We start from the raw sequence: 10667 nt of genomic DNA on the forward strand, positions 1-10667 counted from the left end.
AGAAATGATTGAAAGGGGGACAGGGAGGCAGGTTGAATCCAGGGGCTCTTCAGATCTCTGCAAGGGGTTCAGAGATTCCAGAACCCGAAAACCTGTCCTGAGCCCACAGGCCTCAGGATGGGAAAGGTTCTGGACGTTGGAAGTCAGATTTGAAGCTTTGGGGGGTTGGGTTATTGAAGATTCAGATCCTGCCCCGTGTTGCCTCTGAGTCTCTATAGAGATCTCTAGCCTAGACGTGTTGGGGTCGGGAGGTCTGGGGTGGGGGAGATCCAGGTCCATAGGTGTGAGCCAGGCAACGGTTCTAGTTACCCCCCCCCCGCCTCCTCCCCCATCCTTACTTCCTCCAGAGGGAAAGGGGCGGGTCCTGGGTGTGCCTCAGTTTCTTCCTGTGTAAAATGGAGGACCTAAGCCCTGGCTCCTCCAGTTGGGAGAGGTCAGGGGAGCAGGGTCAACACAGAGCATGTGCACGATCTACACTCTGCGGGTATGAACGGCGATTACATCATGTCACTGCGCCAGATGTGGGCATTTCAGGCCCAGGTGGCGCAAGCGGACACACTTTCTTGCCACAAAATAACGCTCAACTTGGGAGCCTCTTGAAGCCAATTAAATAAATAAATAAATCTTTAAAAAAAAAAAAAAAAGAAGAGAATCAGAATGGGCCCAGGGGGCAGGAGGCAGTGCAGAAGGAAGGAGGATGCTGGCACCAGAAGTGAGCACTGAGCATCAGGTGCTGCTGTGCGTTTGGAGACAAAGAGGCCTCCGAAGCCATTTTAACTCCTTTCAATTGCTTGTTTGCCTCAGTTAGTTGAGAAATCGTATTTTGGGGGCTCCTGGGTGGCTCAGTTGGTTGAGTGTCTGCCTTGGGCTCAAGTCATCATCTGGGGGTCCTGGGATAGGGGAGTCCCGGGATGGGGGGGGTCCCTGCTCAGGAGGGAGTCTGCTTCTCCCTCTGCCCCTCCCCCCATCGTGGGCTCCCTTTCTCTCTCAAATAAAATCTTATTTTATTTTATTTTATTTATTTATTTGACAGAGAGAGACATAGTGAGAGAGGGAACACAAGCAGGGGGAGTGGGAGAGGGAGAAGCAGGCTTCCCGCCGAGCAGGGAGCCCGATGCAGGGAGCCCGATGCAGGGCTCGATCCCAGGACCCTGGGATCATGACCTGAGCTGAAGGCAGACACTTAACGACTGAGCCACCCAGGCACCCCTCAAATAAAATCTTTAAAAAAAAAAAAGTTGGCAAAAAGGCAACTTTTAGATTCCCGATAACATTTGAAAGCTTCAAAATACCAATTAAATGAGGCATCCCATCCAGTTTTGCCAATTTTATTTTATTTTTAAAAGATTTTTTTATGTATTTGACAGAGATTGAGAGCACAAGCAGGGGGAGCGGCCGGTAGAGGGAGAGGGAGAAGCAGGCTTCCCGCGGAACAGGGAGCCCGATGTGGGGCTCCATCCCAGGACACCAGGATCATGACCTGAGCTGAAGGCAGACGCCCAACGACTGAGCCACCCAGGTGCCCCGATTATCTTCTATCCCCATTCGAATTCTCTCCTCATTTTCCTCCAAACCTCTCCCTGCTCCCTTCTCTCCTGAACCCCTTAAAACTTGCCCTTTTAAAGTTAGTATTTTAAGGAACCAGGGAAACCCCAAATTTCTTACAGTTCCCTGGACTAAGGCTGAATTGTGAGCCAGTTTCCTAAGGCGACTGAGGACCCCCATAGGTCTGCTGAAGAATTTAGCCGGGTTATTCAAATTTACCAAGCTGGCTTCTAAGAGTTAAACCAATTAGGCCACCTGGTTGTTGGTGAGGGCCAGGCCAAACACCAGGTAAACTAGCTGGCTGGGGACAACTGGAAAGGGATTTAGAGAAACAGACCCCTCACTTTTGGCAAGATGCTAGAACACTCGCTGGAAATCTCCACTGAGCAATTCTGGTAGCTTTTGGAACAAAGTTCAGGCTTGCACACAAAAGCCTGGTGAACTGGTTCATGACCATTAGAATCAATTTCAAATTGTCTTTAATGAAAATTCTGGGGGCACCTGGGTGGCTCAGTGGGTTAAGTGTCTGCCTTGGACTCAGGTCATGATCTCTGGGTTCTGGGACCCAAATCTGGTTTCCTGGCTCAGTGGGGAGTCTGCTTCTCCCTCTCCTCTGCCCCCCACCCTCCCCAGGCTCATGCTCATACTCTCTCTCACTTTCTCAAATAAATAAATAAAATCTTTATTAAAAAATGAAAATTATGGTCTTCCTTTAGATGTTAAATCCACCTGGGTAGCATTTAACTCTTTGTTTATTAATGGGCTGAACCAGGAACTTTCTCCTTTTAGCTAAAAAGACCAGGACAGAATGGGAAACTCTCTCTACTCCAGATTTAGTTAATTTGGCAAACCAGTTCACTCACATCCTAGATCAGTCACCTAGAGGAAAGTCCGTTAATTCTCAATTTTCAACTCCGGCAAAGGAAGGCCTCCCAACCCCAACTCCCCTATTTTCTATTATTGCCAACATTAGAAAAAGGATTGTTACCAGGGTAAGTGCCCCAGTTGCCTTCAGCCTCCAGCCAGCCTTTCCGATGCCCTTCTAATTCCCAGTGGCGGGGTTCTTCCCCTCTTAATTGGCTCGGAGAAACCCCTCTCCAGTTTGAGAGTGCATCTCTCTGGGTCCTTATTGACACCAAGGTTACAGCCTCCGAACTCACCCCCACTGGTATCCAGCAGCCCCCGCCTCGGACGACTAAAGCAGTTCCAATAGTGGGGACGGGAGAGGCTCTAACAGACCTCAATGGGTTCCTGGCTCTAAATATAGTTCCTCCGTCTACTCCCTTTGAGAGACACGCACCCTTTTCCCCCTACTTCCTCTGCCCCTATTCATTTATTGGGCCAAGATTCCTTGGAAAAATGTCACCTTGGAATTTCATTCTTCCGAAAGGGGGGAATTCATTCTAGCATTTGACAGTAGTAATCAAAATAGCCAACCAGGTGAACTAAATGATCCTTTGACTTTTTTTAAAGATTTTATTTATTTATTTGACAGAGAGACGGCGAGAGAGGGAACACAAGCAGGGGGAGTGGGAGAGGGAGAAGCAGGCTTCTGGCTGAGCAGGAGCCCTGACGTGGGGCTCCATCCCAGGACCCCCGGATCATGACCTGAGCTGACCTGAGCAGACACTTAACGACTGAGCCACCCAGGTGCCCTGACATCTTTTTTTTTTTTTTTTTAAGATTTATTTATTTATTTTAGGGGGGAAGGGGCAGAGGGAGAGGGAGAGAGAATCTCAAGTAGACTCTTGCTGTGCATGGAGCCCCTTGCGGGGCTTGATCTCAAGATCCTGAAATCATGACCTGAGCTGAAATCAAGAGTCAGATGCTTAACCGACCGAACCACCCAGGTGCCCCAAAGCAACCTTATCTTGACAATAGTCAGACCTCCAAGGTCCTGTAGACCCCGCTTTCAGCATACAGAAATTCCTTAGAAACTTATGTTATCTCTACCACCCCCCCTTACCCCCCTGCGTCCACAGACTTAAAAGTATAGAATCCGTCACTCACAATCCCAGTGCAGCTCTTTCTGCCCACGGGTCTTGTCCTCGTGCTTTAATAAAAACACCTTTTTGTGGACCACTTGGGTGGCTCAGTCCGTTAAGCGTCTGCCTTCGGCTCGGGTCATAATCCCAGGGTCCTGGGATCGAGCCCCGAATCTCGGGCTACCTGCTCAGCTGGAGCCTGCTTCTCCCTCTCCCACTCTCCCGCTTCTGCTCTGTCTCTCTCTCTCTGTCAAATAAATAAATAAAATCTTAAAAACAAAACAAAAGCACCTTTTCTGCACCAAAAATGATGTAGGAAGGATGTTAGGGTTCGAGGCCGACAGTCAAGAAAGAATTCTTGAGTCGTCTTTGGTGCAAAAAGATGATTTGATTAAAGCACCGGGGATGGGACCCGTGGGCCCCAGGGTGGTGAGGGGTGGCTGATTATATACTATAGGGTTGGGGGAGGTAAGGAAAACGGGAGGTTTTGAGAAAGAACTTTCATATATTAAAGAAGACTCACAGGATACCAAAGTCCTTGCTATTGTCAAGTTAAGGTTGTTTACCCCTCTAGTAAGGCATTAACAGTAAGATAGTTGGGAGCTTCCTGGAGGTCACATTGCTCCTATCACATGTACTTATCAATGGCGGCAGGTTTAAAAGAAATTTAATTTTATTTACATTTATTAACATTATTTACATTTCCTTCTGCCTCAGCCTCCCTCAATTTTATGGAGGGGAGGGTGATGTTAGGGCTTCAGGAAACCGAGTTAGGGGTCTCTGGAAGTTAGGCTATTGATAAGAAAGCTTCTTCCTTGTAAATCACTAGGACATTTGTAAACTGAGGGAGACTTAGGTCTTGCAGGATTGTGATCTCTACTTGCCTTCTGTTCCCTCATCAAAAACATCTCAAGAATTCTTTCTTGTCCTTTTGCCCTGGGACCCAAACTTCAAATCACATCATGATCCCTCAGCACACCGTGGCTCTCCATCCCCCATTCTCAACATCCTTTCACACCGAAAGCCAATTTTTCTCTGGAATTGACTTTTTAAAATTGCAGTTGATACTTTTTGCTTTCACTTGGGAAGGATGGAAATGCACCTGGACAGAAATGCCCCACTGTTTCACAGAGAAAGCTTCTTACTTAGCACCAACCTTGGCAGCTGCTTAGGATGACATCAGGGTTTCTGCAGGTTCTGCTTTGTTACAATATGCCCGTGACTTGTTGCCCTGCCTCCCTTCTCAAACCTCTTCGCAGGAAGACAGCATCCACCTGTTAATATGTTTGACGTTAAAGGGATATAAAGTCTCCAGAGGAAAAATTGCTCTTTGCCACACTCAAGTTCAACCTTTAGGGTACTTGATCTGGGAACGAGGGCTACCTCTGGATCCAGGTAGACTTCAAGGCATCCTGACTTTCCCAAAACCTAAAACTAAGTGCCAGTTACGAGGCTTTCTTGGACTGGCTGGCTATTGTCAGAATTGGATTCCAGTTCTCTCTTAGGGCTCAATCTTTCTATGCTTGATTAAAATATGATAGCTTGTGGGGGCACCTGGGTGGCTCAGTCGGTTGAGTGGCTGCCTTCAGCTCAGATCATGATCCCGGGGTCCTGGAATTGAGCCCCGTCATTGACCTTCCTGCTCAGTGGGGAACCTGCTTCTCCTTCTCCCACTCCCCCCCCCTTGTGCGCTCTCTCTCTCTCTCTCTCTCTCTCTCTCGTCAAATAAATAAATAAATCTTTAAAATAAAATAAAATATGATAGCCCTAACCCTATTGTTTGGAAAGACGGGGGTGACACAGTCTTTGAGGCTTTAAAGAAAAGCCTAATTATCTACTTCAATTTTTGCCTCTTTGCATGTGAGAAGGAAGAGAATGCCCTTGGTATGCTCATCCAACAGTATGGTGACGCAGTTCTGGAATGTTGGTGAGGTCCGGAGCCGACGGCCAAGAAAGAATTCTTGAGACATCTTTGGTGCAAAGAGGTGATTTTATCAAAGCATGGGGACAGGACACGTGGGCAGAAAGGGCTGCTGCATGGGGGGCTGTGAGGGGTGACTGATTATATACTTGGGAGCTGGGGGAGGTCAGGAAACAGGGATGTTTTCAAAAGGACTTTCATCTGCTAAAGAAGACTCACAGGATCCTGGGGGCCTGGCCATTGTCAAGCTCAGGTTGTTTTTCCCTCTAGTAAAGCCTGAACTTTAAGTCAGTTGGGAGCTTCCGGAGGAAAGTGTTGGTTAACCCTTTGTTTTCCCTTTCCTTAGTTTTAGGGCAGCCTGGAGTGCCTGAGGAATGTCACATAGATCCCCCCTGGGAGTGGGAGGGGTCGCAGAGTGTCAGCTCATGCTTTGCCCTCAGCTCGCCTTCTGTTCCCTCATCGCGGGGACCATCATCCCCCCAGGGGGCATTATAGCCGACGGCTGCACCCTGGGGACGTCCCCCTGGCAGCAGAGCCATTCCTGCCACTGCCCTTTGAGTTAAGGCCACTGAGGAAATTGTCTCTCGGGGGTACATCCTTGTATTTTGGCCAAAGGCAAAACTGCAAACATTTATATCCATACATATGTTAGTACGCCTTTGAGGTAGCCCATAACTTTGGGGTGTTCTGGAACCAGCAAAGTTCCCTTACCTCCAACAGGAATAAAATTAAAAACAGCTCCTACGTCCATCAAATGTATTAGATGTCATACTTCCGCCGGTTGCTCCAGCCATTAAGATTCCCGGGTATTCCAGACTCGACTCCCTGGAGGCCAGAATAAACCACTTTGCTGATATTTCTGCCCCGAATGCTGCTCTCCAGGAAGCCAATCGCCAAACCTCTGTCATGGTCCAAAGGGATGCTCTCCCAAATGATAGTTTGGAAAAAAAAAAACAAAAAAAACCCAAAAACTGAACAGAGACATCCAATAATTGGCCCCAGGAAAGGAAAAACAATATCGGAAATCTAATAATTGTTGGTTTGATAAAAAGAGAGAACTCTGGTTTGGACCAAATAACAATTTGGCCCTACCAGAAATTCTACAAGTCCGACTACTTACCAGTGTATATGCATTAAACCATCGGTCCACTGACACAATGAGAGCATCCATGAACCAGTGTTGGTGGGAAAATAGTAACAAGGCCACAACGAGTGCCTACTTTGCTCGTCTCACCTGTTCCAAGTACAGTCCTGGGAAACCTGTTTGCATAAATAGATTTCCTATAGCTTCCTTGTCTCATGGGTGTAAATACGTTTTAGTCGTGGTTTGTATATTTCTCACCAAACAAAAGCTTTCCCTTGTAGACAGGCCACTGTCTCTTCTGTGGCCTAAATTGGTTTAGAAAAGATTATCTCTCCCTGGAACTCCTCTCGAACTTCATAGCAATCGGGGAACCCATTTTAACCAGTCAGGGGCTTCGACAAGACTGCTGTTGGGCTGGTTTTACTTTCATGGGGGCATACCATCCCCAATTCTCAGGGTTAGTCGAGCACACTGACAGCATCATTAAGGCTCAACTTAAGGGTCGCCTGACTGGCTCCGTCCGTAAAGCGTGTGACTCTTGATCTCAGGGTTGTGAGTTCAAGCCCCACGTTGGCCATAGAGCTTACTTAAAAAAAAAAAAAAAGACCCCATTTAGGACACAGAATTTGTAGGGACCCTCCAAATGCCTCGGCCGAAAGCCGGGCCACTGGTCTTTTGAGATCTCAGTTGCACCCCCTTTGGAACTCCTAGACTCTCACCCCTTGAGATAGTCATAAGATGTCCGAAGCACTTGACTCCTACCACTTTTGCCCTACAGTTGATAAAGGAGATAGACTTCAATATTGTAAAGACCTAATTGCTTTGATGAAAAAATAACCATGCTAGGGGCACCTGGGTGGCTCAGTAGGTTAAGCATCTGACTCTTGGTTTCGGCTCAGGTCATGATCTCTCAGGGTCATGGGATCCAGCCTGAGCTGGCCTCTGCACTGAGCGTGGATCCTCCTTGAGATTCTCTCTCTCTCTCCCTCTGACCCTCCTTGCCTGCTCTTGCACTCTCTCTTAAAAAAATAAAAATGCTTTAGCAGAACAATCTTTTCACAATGCACTCCCTGGTGTGCGAGGGGTGGTGTGGGGCCATGACCTTAAGCATCACACCTTGCATGCTGGTGATTTCATCTATTGGAAAAGACCCCTCCGGAAAGGCTCCCTTCAACCTCACTGGAAAGGCCCTCCTCAGGTGCCGCCAGCCACCCTCATGCCACCAAACTCCAGAGAACAGACTCTTGGATTCACATGACACATCTAAAGAAAGCACCAAACCCTGGCCGGGTCTGCATGCCATCTGGTGACGCTGACGTGTAAGCAAAGATTTCTCAGAACTGACGCAGATGACTTCTGCCAAGGCAGCTTCCCCAAGATATCCAGAACAGGCCTGTATCCTTTTCCTCACTGTTGTTTCTTCTTTCTTTCATGGAGAGACAGTGCCCTCGTCCGCATTTCTGAAGGCCTTGCGAAAGGGGGGGATACCTCTTCTTTTGAATATGGACCTTCAGAAATGGTTTCATTCTGATCCAGTGACAAATTAAGTTTTCACTTGCTTTTTCTTTGTTTAGATTTTATTTATTCATTTGAGAGAGAGCGAGAGAGAGAGCACAGAGGGAGAGTGAGAGGGAAAAGCAGACTCCCCCCTGAGCAGGGAGCCCCATGCGGGACTCGATTCCAGGACTCCGGGATCATGACCGGAGCCACCCAGGCACCCCTCAGTTGCTTTTCCTGAGGGGTTAGAAGGTTCAGAATTCACCAAAATCTTTTCTTTCATGTGAACTCTTAACTGACTTCAAGGTGTCAGAACTTGCAAACTTGCCGGCTGTATTATTCGAGAGCATTTGTTTCCAAACAGTTCTTTGGAGGTAACTGAAGTGTTGCTGTTTTGCCAAAAGTTCATTAGCTACTGCCTCTTGTTTATGCCTGCATCATATCTTCCCAAATGCATACCCCCAATTTTCCCCAAATAATTCCTTCAGGGCACTCCTGCAGTATTTACAATTCTGCTGTCATGGCCCCTTTAAGCAGGGACTTCCAGGAGGCAGACGTGACTCTGGGTTTGCCTCCATAGAGAGAACTTTCCTCCCCTGTCTGAATTAGTGCCAAGAAATATTTTTAGTTGGAGAATCTCAGATCTAGGGTCCCGGTTTAGAACCGTCACACGGTTTGGAGTTGTTATGTTACTTTCGATTTCTGTAATTGCTGCCTTTGTAAAAGTGACGTACCCAGTAAGGAGATGATGTCCAGTGCTTACGATCTTGATAAATATGGGCTACCTATGGGAAGTGCCTGAGTGTTCTCCCCAGACCCACCCTTGCTGCTCCAGTATGACCTCAGTAGGTTTCCATTCTGTTGAATTGCCGTTTGAGCAGTTATGGGGCATGACATCCAAGGAAAGAGACTTCCTGACATCAAGAGACACAAAGTCAATGGATTAAGAAAATCTGACTTTTGTTTTCAGATTTATTTATTTGAGAGAGTGAGAGTGTGTGGTGAGTTGGGAGAAGGGCAGAGGGAGAGAGAGAAGCAGATCCCCCTCTGAGCACACAGCCTGATGCAGGGCTCGATCTCATAACCCCGACATCATGACCTGAGCTGAAATCAAGAGTTGGATGCTTAACCGACTGAGCCGCCCAGGCGCCCCAAGAAAACCCAACTCTTGATCAGCGATGCCTTTGCAGAAAGAGCTTGATCCAAATGGGGAAATGTGAAAATTAATAGAGAAACCTCACAAAAAGTAGAGAGGGGGAGGCCTACCTCTCAAAGTCAATTACAAGAAGTGTCAATTACAGCCCCAACAGAAGAATCCTCAACAAGAAAGAATCATCAACTAGACGCCCCAACAGGAAACAGTGGACATGGCATCTCCTACAAGAAACTAACTATCCCAGCAACTTAGCCAATGAGAAACCATCATCACCCTGAACTCCTGCTTCTCCCCAATAGACTTTAGTTCAAAATAAGCCCTCCCAACTTCCTCCTTCCCATAAAATAATGTACCTCTCCTTTGTTTATTGGACATGCCTATGATTTGGCCGCAGGCTGCATGTCCCAAATTGTGGTTCCTTTGCTATTCACGAATAAATCCATTTTGCTGGTAAAATAACTGGCTGTTTAATTTTAAGGTTAACGACACCTACGATGGAATATTGCTGGGCCATAACAAGGAATAAAGCACTGACACCCTACACCATGAATGAACCTCAAAAACACGGTGAGTACGAGAAGCCAGACACAAAAGGTCACATGGTGCACGATTCCATTTATATGAAATGTCCAGGACAGGTGAGTCTATAGAGATAGGAAGCAGATTGGTGGTTGCCAGGGGCTGGGGGAGAGGAAAAGGGGAGTAACAGCTAATGGGGAAGGGGTCTCCTTTTGGGGTGATGGGAATGTTCTGGAACTAGATAGAGGCGGCGGCTGCGCAACATGGTGAATGTGCTATCCGCCACTGAATTGTTCACTTTCAATGGTTCATTTCTTGTTATTTTAACTGAATTTCTTCTCAGTTAGAAAACCTGAGGATGCCATTCACCAACTGGGGGTGGCCTCTGAGGCAAGTGACCTAATCACTTTGTGCCTCAAACGGAGGTTTGGGGGCCTCCCAGGCATAGGAGAGCAAGGCATCATAAGCCACCACGGGACACCCTGCCCATCCACGGTTGGCCAGTTAAACGGGTGTCCCGCCCTCTCTGTTGGGACGTCCCCCCCTCCTGGGAATCGTCCGCCAGAGATAGACACAAGTCACACCAGCTCTGGAAGGCCCGGCCCTTAGCCAGGAAATGCCTTCTGTGTTTTAAATGTTAGCTAACCTCACCTGTGACCCCAAGAAAGCCAAATTAAAGTCCCTAGGATGCAGCGGCCCGCAAGGGGGAGCCCCCACCTCCCTCAGCTGGCTCCCGAGTCCTGGCCCTGGGGCCCTCGCTGCTGGGACTGCCCCCATTTGTTCATGAAGGCATGTTGATGGTGCTCTGCGGATGCTCCCCAGGCGTCTTCCAGCTAGAGGATTTCCCCCCATTTCGCAGATGAGGAAACTGAGGCACAGCCAGGCCCTTCCCCTGACCCCCCATGCCCTTTTGTCTTTGGAGGAGAGTAGGAGGATTAGAGTGAAGGTCAAGTCCTGCTT

This window comes from Mirounga angustirostris, unplaced genomic scaffold, assembly GCF_029215605.1.
Source record: "Mirounga angustirostris isolate CCGP_5_RB_7025 unplaced genomic scaffold, mMirAng1.0.hap1 SCAF_1, whole genome shotgun sequence".
NCBI classification, from domain to species: domain Eukaryota; kingdom Metazoa; phylum Chordata; class Mammalia; order Carnivora; family Phocidae; genus Mirounga; species Mirounga angustirostris.